The sequence below is a fragment of the Pongo abelii genome, chromosome 9 (genome assembly GCF_028885655.2).
Source record: "Pongo abelii isolate AG06213 chromosome 9, NHGRI_mPonAbe1-v2.0_pri, whole genome shotgun sequence".
NCBI classification, from domain to species: Eukaryota; Metazoa; Chordata; class Mammalia; order Primates; family Hominidae; genus Pongo; species Pongo abelii.
This window is the reverse complement of record NC_071994.2, coordinates 22002009-22015664: the sequence shown is the minus strand read 5'-3', so window position 1 is coordinate 22015664 and position 13656 is coordinate 22002009. Positions and strand designations below refer to the sequence as shown.

Below are 13656 nucleotides of genomic sequence, written 5' to 3'. Positions count from 1 at the left end.
ACCACTAAAATTGTTCTTGTTAAGGACATAAGTGACCTCCTAATCATGAAATCTGAGGAAATCCTTAAGTTCTTATCTTACTGGACCTTCCTGTTGCATTTAACCCTATTGTCCACTTTCTCTTTCTGAATGTTCTGCTCTCTTGGTTCCCAAGATATCGTGCTTTCCCCAATTCTCATAACTTTCTGGCCATAACTTTTTCTTCATAGGTGGAAAGATGGATAAAGACATATTTCTGATGATATTGTTTTAACACCTTGATCCAGCCATGCCTGAAGCCTGACCCAGACTTTTTTAGTTATAGGCGCCAACACGTTATTCTTTTTGCTCAAACCAGTGTTCGCTGAGTTTCGGGCACTGGCCAGTGGAGCTCAGCACGGCAGTGGAATCCTCTCCCTTGGTAACTCCTTCCCTTCTTCTACTGGCATGTGCAGCACTAATGATAGTACTAACTAGACACAGATCCCCAATGGGCACATAGCGGAGGCTAGACATACAGTTAGGGAGAAGTAACTCAAGAATGGCAAATTTAGATCCTCCAAACAGAGCAGCTTGCCTCAGCATACACCCCAGCTCATGGGTCTCATCTGATGCATACAGCAGGCTAAACCAAATGGATTTTGCCAGCTAAGCACTGCCACAACCATCAGCACTGTTTGAGATGTGTCCCCAAATGCCAATCTGCTTCCTCGCACAGGAACACTGAAGGGCAATCTCTCTGCCAGCCTTTGCCCTCTGCAGCTGGGTGAAGCTCACCTAAGACTACCCTACATCTCTACACACCCCCAGAGGGCAAGGCACACATGGGAAATCAGTGACTCACCTACACAATTGCTGGGAAAGCTCACATCAGCTACCAATGGTGATTAGGCGAGTCCTTTGTTTAAAAATGGGAAGAGACAGTGAAAATTTTCTGGACATGCAAGGAGAGTCAGTGGCCTGAACTGAATAATCAGACCAAATAGCTCATGCTGAAATAGGGTTAATGCAGGAAAAATAGAAGAAAACTTTAGTCTTACGATCATGTTCCTTGAGACTCATAAGCGTACTGCCCCAACAAAATAATCTCAGACAGTTACAAAAAAAATCATAGAGACTAGCATAAACTTGAGTTCAAAACTAACAAAGCCCACTCACACAAAAATTTATAATAGCAGACAGGTGTGGAGGCACAAGCCTGTAATTCCAGCACTTTGGGAGGCTGAGGTGGGCAGATCGCTTGACTCAAGAGATTGAGACCAGCCTGGGCAACACAGCAAAACCCTGTCTCTACAAAAAATACAAAAATTAGCTGGATGTCCTGGCACATGCCTGTAGTCCCAGCTACTTGGGAGGCTAAGGTGGGAGAATTGCTTGAGCCTGGGAGGTCGAGGCTGCAGTGAGCTGAGATTGCACCACTGCTCTCTAGCCTGAGCAACAGAGTGAGATCCTGTCTCACAAAAAAAAAAAAAAAAAAAAAAAAAGAATAGTATTTCAATATTATAATTAGCCACACATTTTTTTTTAATTTTTACAAAATGTATAATAGCAATTTGATGCAGCAGCATATTAAGGAAGAACTTGACATATTTTATTCTAGGAATTCAAAGATGACTTAATAATTATCAAATCCTATGATGTTTTCCATGTTTGCAAATTATTGCAGAGCAATAACCATTACATCTAGAGGTTAACATGGAAAAATAGGTGCTGATACTGATAGATACAAAAAAAGGCGTTGGTAAAAATTCCATTTTAGCCAGGCACAGTGGCGCACAGTTGTAGTCCCAGCTACTAGGGAGGCTGAGGCAGGAAGGGTAGCTTGAGCCCAGCCTGGGCAACATAGTGAGACCCCATCTCTAAAAAGAAGAATCCAATTTTAATTATACTCTCTCTCTCTCTCTCCTACTAAAGTAGGAATAAAAGGACATTTCTAGAATGTAATGAGATTATCAGAAGGCTGCAGGAAACATCATGAAAACAGGAGAAAACCTGCCTTAGCAAACAAGAATGCTTGCTGTCTCCATTCCTAATCATCATTGTTTTGGAGCTTCTAGCTAATGCAATAATATAAGAAAATTAACTAAGATTCATAAATATTTTTTAAAAGGAAGGCACAAAGTAATTATTTGCATGAGATACTCTTGTCTATCAAAAAAGTCCCAGAGAATCAGCTCAGGACAAATGAAAACAATATGTGAATTTAGTAAGATAGCTGGTCAGAATATACATTTATAAAAATCAATAGCTTTCCAAATCCTAGCTTTCCAACAGCAAGGACAATTTAGAAAATAAATGTAGTTGAAAAAGATCCTACTCACAATAGCAGCAAAAACTATCCCGTACCTAGAAATAAACCTAAACAGAAATATGTTAGGTTTATAAGAAGCAAACTATAAAACTTCACTGCAGATCATAAAAGAAGACTTAAATACGATGGAAAAATGCACCAGGTCCCTGAAGGAAAACTCAATATTATGGGAATGTCAATTCTCCTCAAATTAACCTATAAATTTAATGGCATTCCCATCAAAATCCCAATGGCTTCCTCTCCAAAACCCATAACCCGAGTCTAACAATGAAAAAAACATCAGACAAACTACAATAGAGGATTCTTCCACAAAAGGCCTGCCCAGGACGCCTCGAAAATGAGCTATCAAAAACAAGGGAAGTATGAGAAACTGTCCCAGCCAAGAGGGGCCTAAGAAAACAGGATGAGTAAATACAATGTGGATGAGATCCTGCAACAGAAAAAAGTAAGTAAAAAGCTAAGGAAATCGGAACAATCTATAAACTTAATGCAGGATTTTGGTTCATTACTTGTAGCCAATGTATTGTACTAATGGAAGGTGTTAGTAATAGGGGGAACTGGGTACAGGGTATATGAGAACTCTTTGTAATAGCTTTGCCATTTTTCTGTAAACCTAAAATTGTTTTAAAACATAATATCTAGTTTTTAAAAGTTCCAATGGATTTTGAAGGGGAAGAAGAGAAAATGTTTCCATTTTTATTTTAAATGTTACCTGAAATGGTAACAGAGTGATAACAGGACAGAATTCCCATTTTAAAATTAATGTGTGCCGAGTAAGCCAAGGTGAAGTGAAAAGGTGCCCATCTCCTTCTCCTCTTGAAAAACCATCCTGGAACAAGCAGAACAAAAAACACAACACAAAATCCACCTTGGATAAAACGAGGAGGCATCTAAAGTATTACCAGATTGCAACATAGGCAGGTGGAAGACAGCTGGAGGAAGGGCTGCCTTAGCAGAGAAGATGGACTCAAATCTGAGTACCCAATGCGGGGCGCTGGAACGCAGAAAGCCAATTTGCCCACCAGGAATCACAGGAAAAGCTTAGGAACGGCAAGAACCAGGTCCCTTAGAAGGCCGAGATGAGGGCTGCGGCTGAAAATAGAAGGACCATTTTTCAAACCTTATTCAAGAAGCGCTGAGACCCCCAGACTGCCCAACCCAACCCCACCCAAGGCAGTTCCCTTGCTGTCCCTGTGGATCACCATAGTCCTTTCCTAGAGCGATGGGCATAGAGAGACTTCCAAGTTGTTTTCACCAGGCACTGAGGAGGGCGGGAAAGTGCTGAGTCAAAAACAGATGGGGGCCGGGCACAGTGGCTCCTGCCTGTAATCCCAGCACTTTGGGAGGCTGAGGCGGGTGGATCACTTGAGGTCAGCAGGTCACCAGCCTGGCCAACATGGTGAAACCCCCATCTCTACTAAAAATACAAAAAGAGAAAAAAATTAGCTGGGTGTGGTGGCAGACACCTGTAATTCCAGCTACTCGGGAGGCTGAGGCAGGAGAATTGCTTGAACCTGGGAGGCGGAGGTTGCAGTGAGCTGAGATCGCACCACTGCACTTCAGCCTGGGCGAGGGAGTGAGACTCTGTCTCAAAAACACACACACACACACACACACACACACACACACACACACACACACACACACACACACACACACACACACACACACACACACACACACACACACACACACACACACACACAGATGGGGCCAAGGCAGGCAGATCACTTGAGGTCAGGAATTTGAGACCAGCCTGGCCAACATGGTGAAACCCCGTCTCTACTAAAAATATAAAAATTAGCCAGGCGTGGTGGCACACGCCTGTAACCCCAGCTACTCAGGAGGCTGAGGCAGGAGAATTACTTGAATCCAGGAGGTGGAGGTTGCAGTGAGCTGAGATCGCAGCACTGCACTCCAGCCTGAGTGACAGAGACTCCGTCTAAAAAAAAAGAAAAAAAAACACAGATGGGAGGCTGGGTGTGGCGGCTCATGCCTATAATCCCAACATTTTGGGAGGCCAAGGCAGGAGAATTGCTTAAGCCCAAGAGTTCCAGACCAACCTGGGCAACATGGCGAGACCTCGTCTCTACAAAAAATAAAATTAGCCGGGCATGGTGACGTGCATCGGTAGCCCTGGCTACTCAGGAGGCTGAGGTGGGAGAACTGCTTGAACCCAGCAAGGTTACAGCGAGCTGAGATGGTGCAATTGAACTCCAATCCAGCCTGGGTGACACAGTAAGACCCTGTAAAGAAAGAGAGAAAACAAGCAAGCAAGCAAACAGATGGGTAAGGAGCAGTTTGAGCCCTCCAGTTCCTTCCCCACTCGGGTCCAAAATTAGAGATCCCTTCTGACCCAGCATTACCCTGAAGTCAGAGCAGGACTAGACTTATGACTCTCAACCCTTGTGTCCTCCCTCTGCACACACACACACACACACACACACACACACGAGAAAGTGGAGGGTCATTCTTTGTTAAAGAAAGGAAGACCTACACCACACAGGGAAAACACAGCTTCACCCTCCAGTAAAGCATTCAGTCTGTGAATCCCATCCGCCTGGGTGTACCAAGCTTGTTGAGTACCTTGCTCTCAAGAATGAAAAGGCAGCCAAGGATCACCAGATATTTGAAGAAAGCCACTGCCTGAAAGGAAACCCAATGAACAGGGGGAAAAACTTGAAGAAGCAGGTAATACAGAGAACAGGAGGCAAAAAAGATATTCTTAGAGAAGAGAAAACATTGCATTCATTCAAAATAATGGAAGGAGGCCGGGTGTGGTGCTCCCGCCTATAATCCTAGTACCTTGGGCAACTGAGGAGGGAGGATCACCTACACTCAGGAGTGCAAGACCAGCCTGGGGAACACAGTGAGACCCCACCTCTACAAAAAACTTTTAGAAATTAGACAGGCATGGCGGCATGTGCCTGTAGTCCCAACTACTCAGGAGACTGAGGTGAAAGGATCGCTTGAGCCTAAGAAGTTGAGGCTGCAGGGAGCCATGACCATGCCACTGAACTCCGGCCTGGGTGACAGAGCAAGACTCTGTCTCAAAAATAAATAAATTTAGTGCATGATACAGGTGGCACTACAAAAGAATGAGGAATAGATGGATTATTCTATAATTGGTGTTGGGGCAACTCTCCACTAAGGGAAACATAAAGTCACATCCCTATGCTATACTCTACATCAAAGTAAATTCCAGCTGTGTCAAATATTTAAACAAATGAACAAAAAAAGCAATCAGAAGAAAATCTAAGATTTTTTTCTTTTTACAATTTACTGAAGAAGGCCTTTCTAACTATGTTCACAAAACTATAAAGGAAAACCAGAAAACATCTAAATTTCCATACAGCAAAAGACATCATAAACAAAGTTACACAAATTGCTTGCATTTAGAAAACTGCATTACATATTTCAAACAAAGCGTTTTGCTATCCTTAATATGTAAACTACATTTCTAAATCAATAAGAAAAACAAGGGCCCCAATTTTAAATGGACAAAGGACATAATCAAGCAATTTGCAAAAGAAGCATGAAAGATGAGTAAACATATTAAAATAAGCTCATCTTGCTAGTGGTGTCATATAATTTAAAACAACAATGAGATACATCAGTTGCATAGCAAACCACTGAAGATTAAGCAGATTGATGGTGTTCAGCATAAGGGTGTTGGGGAAAAAAGCAGGCTCATACAAAATCAATGAGAACAGACACGGGCACAATCACTTTGCAGGACAACTGGGCAAAATGTTTTAGGACAACTGGGCAAAATGTTTTACGCAGTGGCTCACGCCTGTAATTCCAGCACTTTGGGAGGCCGAGGCAGATGGATCATGAGGTCAGGAGTTCGAGACCAGCCTGGCCAACATGGTGAAACCCCGTCTCTACTAAAAATACAAAAATTAGCTGGGCATGGTGGCAGGCTCCTCTAATCCCAGCTACTTGGGAGGCTGAGGCAGGAGAATCATTTGAACCCAGGAGGCAGAGGTTGCAGTGAGCAGAGATTGCACCACTGCACTCCAGCCTGGGTGACAGGGTGAGACTCCATCTCAAAAAAAAAAAAAAAAAAAAAAAGTTTTTAGGATGTAAAGCAGGGCATATCCTTTGACCCTGAAATTTCATTTTGGGAACTTATCTTAAGGGAATAACCAGAGAAGCAAACAAAAGATACAACTAAGTATGTGTACTGCAGTATTTTTATGATAAAAAATGTGATCTAACCTAAATATCCATTCGTTTACGTGCCTATATGTTGGTCTTCCTTGGGATACTCTGAGCTTCACATAGGAAGGGATTATAGGTCTCTCACTCACCTTAGTGGCTCTCGTGTCTGATGTGTCAATCAGTGTTTTAGAAATGGAGGGATGAGTTCAGGGAAAGAGAGAGAAACAATGTTGAAGGTTATTTGGAATCATTAAGCCCAGTGATTCCTATATTTCTTACTTTCATAACTGGAGGAACTACTGTAGGTTTCTCAACCTTTTATTTTGCCAAGTAGGGTCCCTTGGAAAAACAATAACACCATTTTCATCTTCTACACATGCTATTATTACCCTTGCATTAAAGAAAATTACATTTGAACACCAAAAATAGTAGGAAATATATAATCTCAAAATGAAGATCATCCTTTAAATTGAATAGCTTTAGCTTTATGAAAATAATGCTACATTGCTTTATGGTTTTCATCTCAAGGACGAGGGAAATGTTCTCTGACAAGCGTGGCTGTATGGATTGACACGTGGAAACTGGTCCCTCACTTTACAAATTGAGAGAAAATCACTGAGGCTCTGAGCAGATACAGGATTTGACTATAGTCCCCCAGGAGTCAAATAACAGGGGTGGGACTAGGACCCACATCTCTTGGCTCCTGGCCCAGAGCTCTATTCTTTCATGACAGTGCTCTCCACCAGCAATGTGGCTGCACCATTTCTGGAATCAAGAATATTCCCCTATGGTGGGACTTTGGAGATCACTAAACATAACATCTACCTGGGCATAAATTATCTTCAGAAGAGCCCCCAACCTTGGCTTACACACCTCCAGTAACACAAAGCTCACCACTTGCAGTGGCAGCCCCTTTTTTTTGTTGGGTGGCTCCATTGTTTTGGCAGTTCTTATTTTCCTGGAGCTTATCTGTCTCATTGTGGCTCCACCCAGCAGTCCTAAAGCTGCTCCTCAATCTGCATGAAGGTCTCTCAGGTTTAGGGGCATGTGGCATTCAGGAGTCATCCTGGAGTCTCCTGGGACAAAAAAAAACCAGCCTCTCTAATGCCCCAGTCCCTATCCCTTTCTCTAGCATCCCTCTACAAGACTAAGAACATACTTCATCTCTTGAATGATGATTGAATCCAACATTCCCAGTCCTATTTACAGACAAGGAGACTGAGAGAGTGCTGTAGAAACCATCAATTCCAATACTCAACACCATCGAGACCTTCCAAAATGGAGAGAGTTGCCCAGAGTCTCAAGTTTGGAAAGAGTACTCCACAACTTGTACTCCAATCAGTGATTTCAACCTCTTTGATTTTTACCAGTCTGCCAAGGTCCTGTCTAACAAGGCAAGCTCTACCGCTGGCTCTCAGCTGATATCTGGGGGTTTCCTTTGCCTATTCTCCTGGCTAGACACACCGTTAAGAAATTTTGGTGAATAACTGCATGATCATCTACACGCTCCATAAAGTCTTGGTTTTAATGTTGCAAGCAACAGAAATTGCTCTGGCTGATTTTGGTCACCAGCCTCCAAGGTGACCACCAAGAATCCCTCCTCCTGGTGGCTGCACCCTCGTGTAGTCCTCTCCCACACTGTACCAGGGTTGGTCTGTGTGACCACAGAATATGGCAGCAGTGATGGCATGTCACTTCTGAAATTAGTTTATAAAGGGCTGTGGTTTTCCTGGCCTGTCAGAAACTGTGTGATAATAAATGTTTACTGTCTTCAGCTGCTAAGTTTCGGGCTATTGGTTATGCAGCAACAGACAACTTGTAAATTGAAAAGGAACACAGTGAAAGGATTTCAGGTAGCTCATGATCCTCCGGAAGGCTAGAGAAACAGGTGTGGGGTGCACACAGCCAGAGCCACAGCCAAGATCATGCTAGAGACCTGATGTGGTAAAGACATTGATCCCCAACCTGACCAACAGATGCCAAAGCCTGCACCACCAGCCCTAGCCCACAGCTCTGTTGGACCCAGCCACTGACACTACTGCCCCTGAGAACTGACTGCACTGCACCCCACCCATGCCTGAAAGGACTGTCCATGGTCCATGCTTCTATTATCTCTAGCTCCCAATTCAAAGTCAGGAAGATGCATCTGATTGACAGCCTGGGTCATGGACCAGTGCCTTACCTGCAGGGAGGCCGGGAAAGGGAGTTTTTGTTGTTTCAGCTTCTCCAGTGGGCAGGGAAAGGGCACACTCTGCTTTTTCCCAAGGCTCAGAAGGTGGAATGTTCTCCAGCCACTGGAAGGGGAATCAGATGCTGGGAAGCCAGAAAAAAAGACACATGTCTGCTTCAATCTCATCTAGAATTCAGAGATAATTCAATGAGATGTTTTATGAGCATGCCTACAAACTCACTGGGACTCAGTAAATGTTTATCATCCAGATGGCAACCAAGGTGATCTCATGAAAACAAATCAAGTTCTGGGTCTCCCCAGCTTAAAATTACCAGTGGCTTCCACTGCACTCCAAAGAAATCCAGACTGGAAAACCCTGGCAGAGATCCCACCCACTTCTCCCCACATCTGCTTCTTGCTCTTCTTGCCACACTGCACCCTGGGCACACTAGCCTTCTGCCACTTCATAGAACAAGCCAATTCCATCCTGCTCAGGGCCTTTGCACTGGCTGTGTCCCCTGCCCAGGAATTCTGCTACTCAGCTCTTGGTAGGGCTGGCTCCTTTGTATCTAGCAAGACCCCCAGTGAAATGCCACCTCCTCAGAGATGCCTTCCCTGTCCTCATGATCAAGGGCTGCCCCCCTCACTCCCACGCCACTATTCCCATACCTCCCCACCTTTCCATGCCTCAACAGGAGGGACTAATGGGGGAGATTTTCTGGAGCACAGGTAGGGGATAGTGGTTTGGGCCTCCCAGGGAGCTGGTAGGAGCAAGGCAAGCTGCTTGTCAGTAGAGCAAAAAATGGCAACGATGATCTGACCCAAGGCATTTTGATCTTAGCCACTGTCAGCAGCTGGATGAGCAATTCCTTGGGCTTAAGCCAGTCCCTCCTTCCTTCCAAGAGAGGGATCCCTCAGCTGTTGGGCGAATGGACAAGACCAGAACAGAACTGTGCCTGGCTTAACATGAGGCCTGTGGAATCCAGGTCCCTTCAGCAGCTCTTCCAAAAGTGGATTTATTTAAAGCATTTATCTCTTACCATTAAAAAGGGGAACATCTTTAATAAAAGGCAGAGAAAACAAGGCTGAGCCAGTAGGATTAGAAGTAGTAAAGCAGTAATAAAGATGCAACTGCCAAAGCTGTTAGAAGTGAAGGTGGAATTTGGCTCTGAGCTTCCTGGCAACCCGTGCAAGAAGGGAAGGCTGATCAGTTACGGAGCTCTTATTAGCGAGGAAGATGCTTGCCAGTTCCTTGGGGAAGACGCAGTGTGTTTCAGTCTTAGTTTTTTCCAGGCACTAAATCCTTATTGAAATTTTTCCCTTGTGCTTTCAGGAAAGGTCATATGTGCAATAAACAATGTCCTTGTTTTACAACAAATGTGCAAGTGAATCCCCAGTGACTCTTCCTTCTAGGATCCAGGGGGCATTTACCTTGGAGCTAACAAGAAGTATTTTGCTTGGTGACATTATTATTAGTAGTGGGTGGAGGGAAGGCCTCAGGTGGACTTTTCCTTCTAAAGAGGTGAACTCTATTCATTTAGAGCATCTCAGTAGCCTTCACAGGGACCTGGAGGTGACTGGGATTGTTAGAACATTTTTTGCAAGAAGAGGTCATAATGTACCTGGCCTTGAATCACAAAGTTCTGGTCAGCTCCTTTTTGTGAGATATGCTCAGGGGAGAAATTAAGGAAATATTTCACCACCCATTAGGCTGAAAAGCTGCATTATGGAAAAGGACAATGAACCAGAAATGACCAAGAACAGATGACACTGAGCAATGGAGTCAGGCAGACCTAGGTGTGAATCTCAACCTGCCTCAAAACTAGCTGTGTGACCTTGGGCAAGTCTCTTAACCTCTCTGAACATGTTTTCTCTGTCTGCAAAAAATAGTGATGATGACATCTGTCTTGGATTATTGAGTATAGATGGTAATACCCCAGAAGGTGTGTACCATATGCCCTATTCGCTTCAATCCTCTTCTCCATCCCCTTCCCTTAAGTTCTCAGGAAATGCCAGTGGAGCTCTCATCTCATCCCTACTTCTGAGTTTCAGGCCCAACTCAGCCCACAGAGGGAAACTGAGGCACTGTCTCACAAGACTTGCTTTGTCTAGACTGCTTGTCCGTGGTGATCACATTCAGGGTCTGAGACCACTTTCTGCCCACACTGACCCAGAGCACATGTGTCAACCCTCCAACTGCCTGGGGCTTCCCTTCTAAGATGTTTCCAACAATTCCCCCAGCCTTGTTTCAGATTCCTTCCTGTGCCTTGGCCTTGACTGTGTAGCTACAGGGGCAGCTTCTTGAGGGCAAAATATAGAACCCCTGGTCCCAACTCCTCATGCCATGCAGGAAAACACTGGCCCCCAGAGAGGACAAGTCAAATGCTTCAGGCGACAGGCTGGGACTCACACCTGGGTCTCTGGATCACACCGCATCTCTCTGCTCCCCACAGCCCCTGGACAAGTCCCAGTGTGACGCCTGAAGCGCTGACTCCCCATCCTGCAATGCCTGAGGACCCAGTCACACCCTACAGATGCAGCTGAGGACCTACGGCTTCCTGGCAAAAGAAGCCAGGCTAGAAATGGATGGGGAGATTTAAATAGAAAACCAATGCCACAAGAAATTCCCTCCTTACCTCACTTCCAACTTGCCAGCTCATTCTCTTAAAGATCTTTTTGCTCTCTGGAGGCTGGGACCACACCCCTCCTTTATCTACTTCTCTTTTTGCCCTCATCTCCGATATCTCTGCCTCACCCTCTACCCCAGTCACTGCAGGACACATACATGTCCAACACCCTGGGTACGTTGATGCCTCGAGGTCTTTGCTTCTGCTCTTTGCCTTCCTGGCAATGCCATCCTACCATTGATGGAAATTCCAGGCCTGCCTCTGACATCACTTCCTTGGTGAATCTTTCTCCTCAAAAGGAACAACAAATGGCCCCTTCCTCAGTGCTCTTTTCCTGGCTGGGCACTTGGCATCCAAAACCATGCTCAGTGCAACTGGAGGTGCATTCAGTTCTGAATTAATTGAAGTTATCTGCGAGTGCCTTCATCTCTTGGGCAGACCAAGACCTCCCTGAAGGATCTTGTCATTCTAATCATGGAACCCCTCCCCCCACCCCCCGTTCCCCAGTACCCGATACTCTGCCTGGCACCAAGCAGAGAGATACTCAGGAAACTTACAGTTGCATTGAACCTCATATAATGATAAGGTTGTTACTGTCTCTGAGCATCTACTGTGAGCAGCTGGGTGCTGGGCCCTTTAAACACACTCTCATGGCTCCTTACACAGAGCCAGGAACGTAGGTATTACTGTGCACCACTTTACAGATGTGGGAAATAAAGGCTCAGAGAGGTGAAGCCACTTGCTCCAGATCACACAGCCAGTAACAGGCATGAGATTCCAAGAAGCTGTGTTTGTGACGCCAGAGTCAAGGGAAACAAATGATGTGGTACCCACAGTGCTCCCTCCCTCATCACCCCCACCGCCTCCAGCTCCACATCCAGATTCCAAAAGCCATGAGCACCCCCATCTGACCATCAACGCCCATCTGACCATGAACGCCCATCTGCGGATCGCCAGCAGCAAGATTGACAGGGAACTCCTTCCGCCTTGGGAGGAGGCTTCCCTGGAGTAGTACCCTCTGGGGGCCATCTGGGCAACTCTTGGAGGGCTTCGTGGATGTTTGGGGGAAGCATTGGACAGCGCCTCGCCGAGGCGCCTTCCTGGGAATCACCAACTGGGGTTTACTGCCCCAATTTTGGAGCCTGCACAGCGCATCCTCCCTTGGTAGGAGAGACGTCGCCATTGGGCCACAGGACTTGTAGAGGACGCCACGAGAAAGGGGTTGATTGGGGAATGGTTGTCCTGGTTACGCCACCCTGCAGTGTCCCTTGCCCTCCTCCAATGCTTCCAGCCCCATCACAACCTGTCAGTTTTCCAGGCGCTCAGGAAAGCATGTCAAGCACTCAAGCACTCTGTGACAATTCCACCCCTGGCCCCGTCTTTCCCTCTTCACCCCCTCTCTGTGATGTCGAATCCCATTTCACAGATGGAGAAACTGAGGAATCGAGCAAGTGAATGCCGCTTAAACATCTTTTCCAAGCCAGCCAGGGACCAGGCCCTCCAGCTCTCAGAATCTCTCTCCCTCTGTAACATATTTTGACTTCAAGAACATGTGCGATTCGTGACTTCAAAACCGCAACCCCACATAAAGAGTTAATATTTTTAACGAACCCCAAGCCCCTCACCCTCAGCCTTCGCGGGACGCTTGCGTTTCGCAACTTCAGTTTGTATCTCCAAACTGCTGAGCATTCAAAGGGTTAAATGGGACCGGGAGGGGGCCAGCCGCGGAGCCCTGAAAGGGTTAAACATCCAAACGCGTCGACTCCCCCCGACTATCTGGTTCCAAATGGACAGCCACGGGACCGGGAGAGCCAGGGAGCCCCCCTCGCAATGACTTTTTTAAAATTTGAGAACTTTTACTTCCGACCCCAAAAAAGTATCCCAGTTCGAAAGTTCTCTCTTAACCTTTTCTTTTTTTCATCTATTTTTTTCTCGATTTCTCCACGGGCTGGATTATAAAACGCTCCCTCTCCCTTTGGGTTTGGGGAGCCGGGTTCCCCCCTCCGGGCAGGGCGCGGGCCGAAGGGGCTCCGGGAGTTTTCTCCGGGGCCGGGTCGGGACGCGGCTGGTGAGTCCCGGCTCCGGCCCCTGAATTGGGGGGTCCGCGTCTGCCCCAAACGCCGCTTTCTTCCGTTTTCCATGTCATTTCCTGTACTAATAAGATGGTGGTCAAAGCAGGGGAGGAGAGCAGCAGCGAGTCGCCGCCGCCGCGCCGAGGCTGGCGCTGAAACTTTGCCTCGCCGGGGACCAGCGCGCCCGCAGCGCGGCCGCTCCCGCCGCGGGGGCCGCCAGCCGGGGCCGCGCCGCCTCCGCCGAGCCGCCCGCCGGGCCGCCCTCGCCCCCTGGGCCCCGCGGCTGCCGCAGCATTCCCGGGAAGGTGAGTCAGCCCCGGTAGCCAATGT

The 13656-nt window shown here is 46.5% G+C and overlaps 1 protein-coding gene and 1 long non-coding RNA gene across 3 annotated transcripts in view; one reads left to right on the top strand and one right to left on the bottom strand.

Annotated features, from left to right (window-relative positions):
- Positions 1–11815, bottom strand: part of LOC129048622 (uncharacterized) — a 53572-nt gene extending 41757 nt beyond the window's left edge. The window contains exon 1 of the long non-coding RNA XR_008511120.1: positions 8640–11815. This is a non-coding gene — a long non-coding RNA (uncharacterized LOC129048622). The remainder of the gene's footprint in view (positions 1–8639) is intronic.
- Positions 11816–12031: 216 nt separating this feature from the next.
- PRDM11 (PR/SET domain 11) overlaps positions 12032–13656 on the top strand; it is an 89995-nt gene continuing 88370 nt past the window's right edge. For both annotated transcript variants that reach the window (XM_054524444.2, XM_054524442.2), the window contains exon 1: positions 12032–13631. The gene's annotated coding sequence lies outside the window, so the exon portion shown is untranslated. The remainder of the gene's footprint in view (positions 13632–13656) is intronic.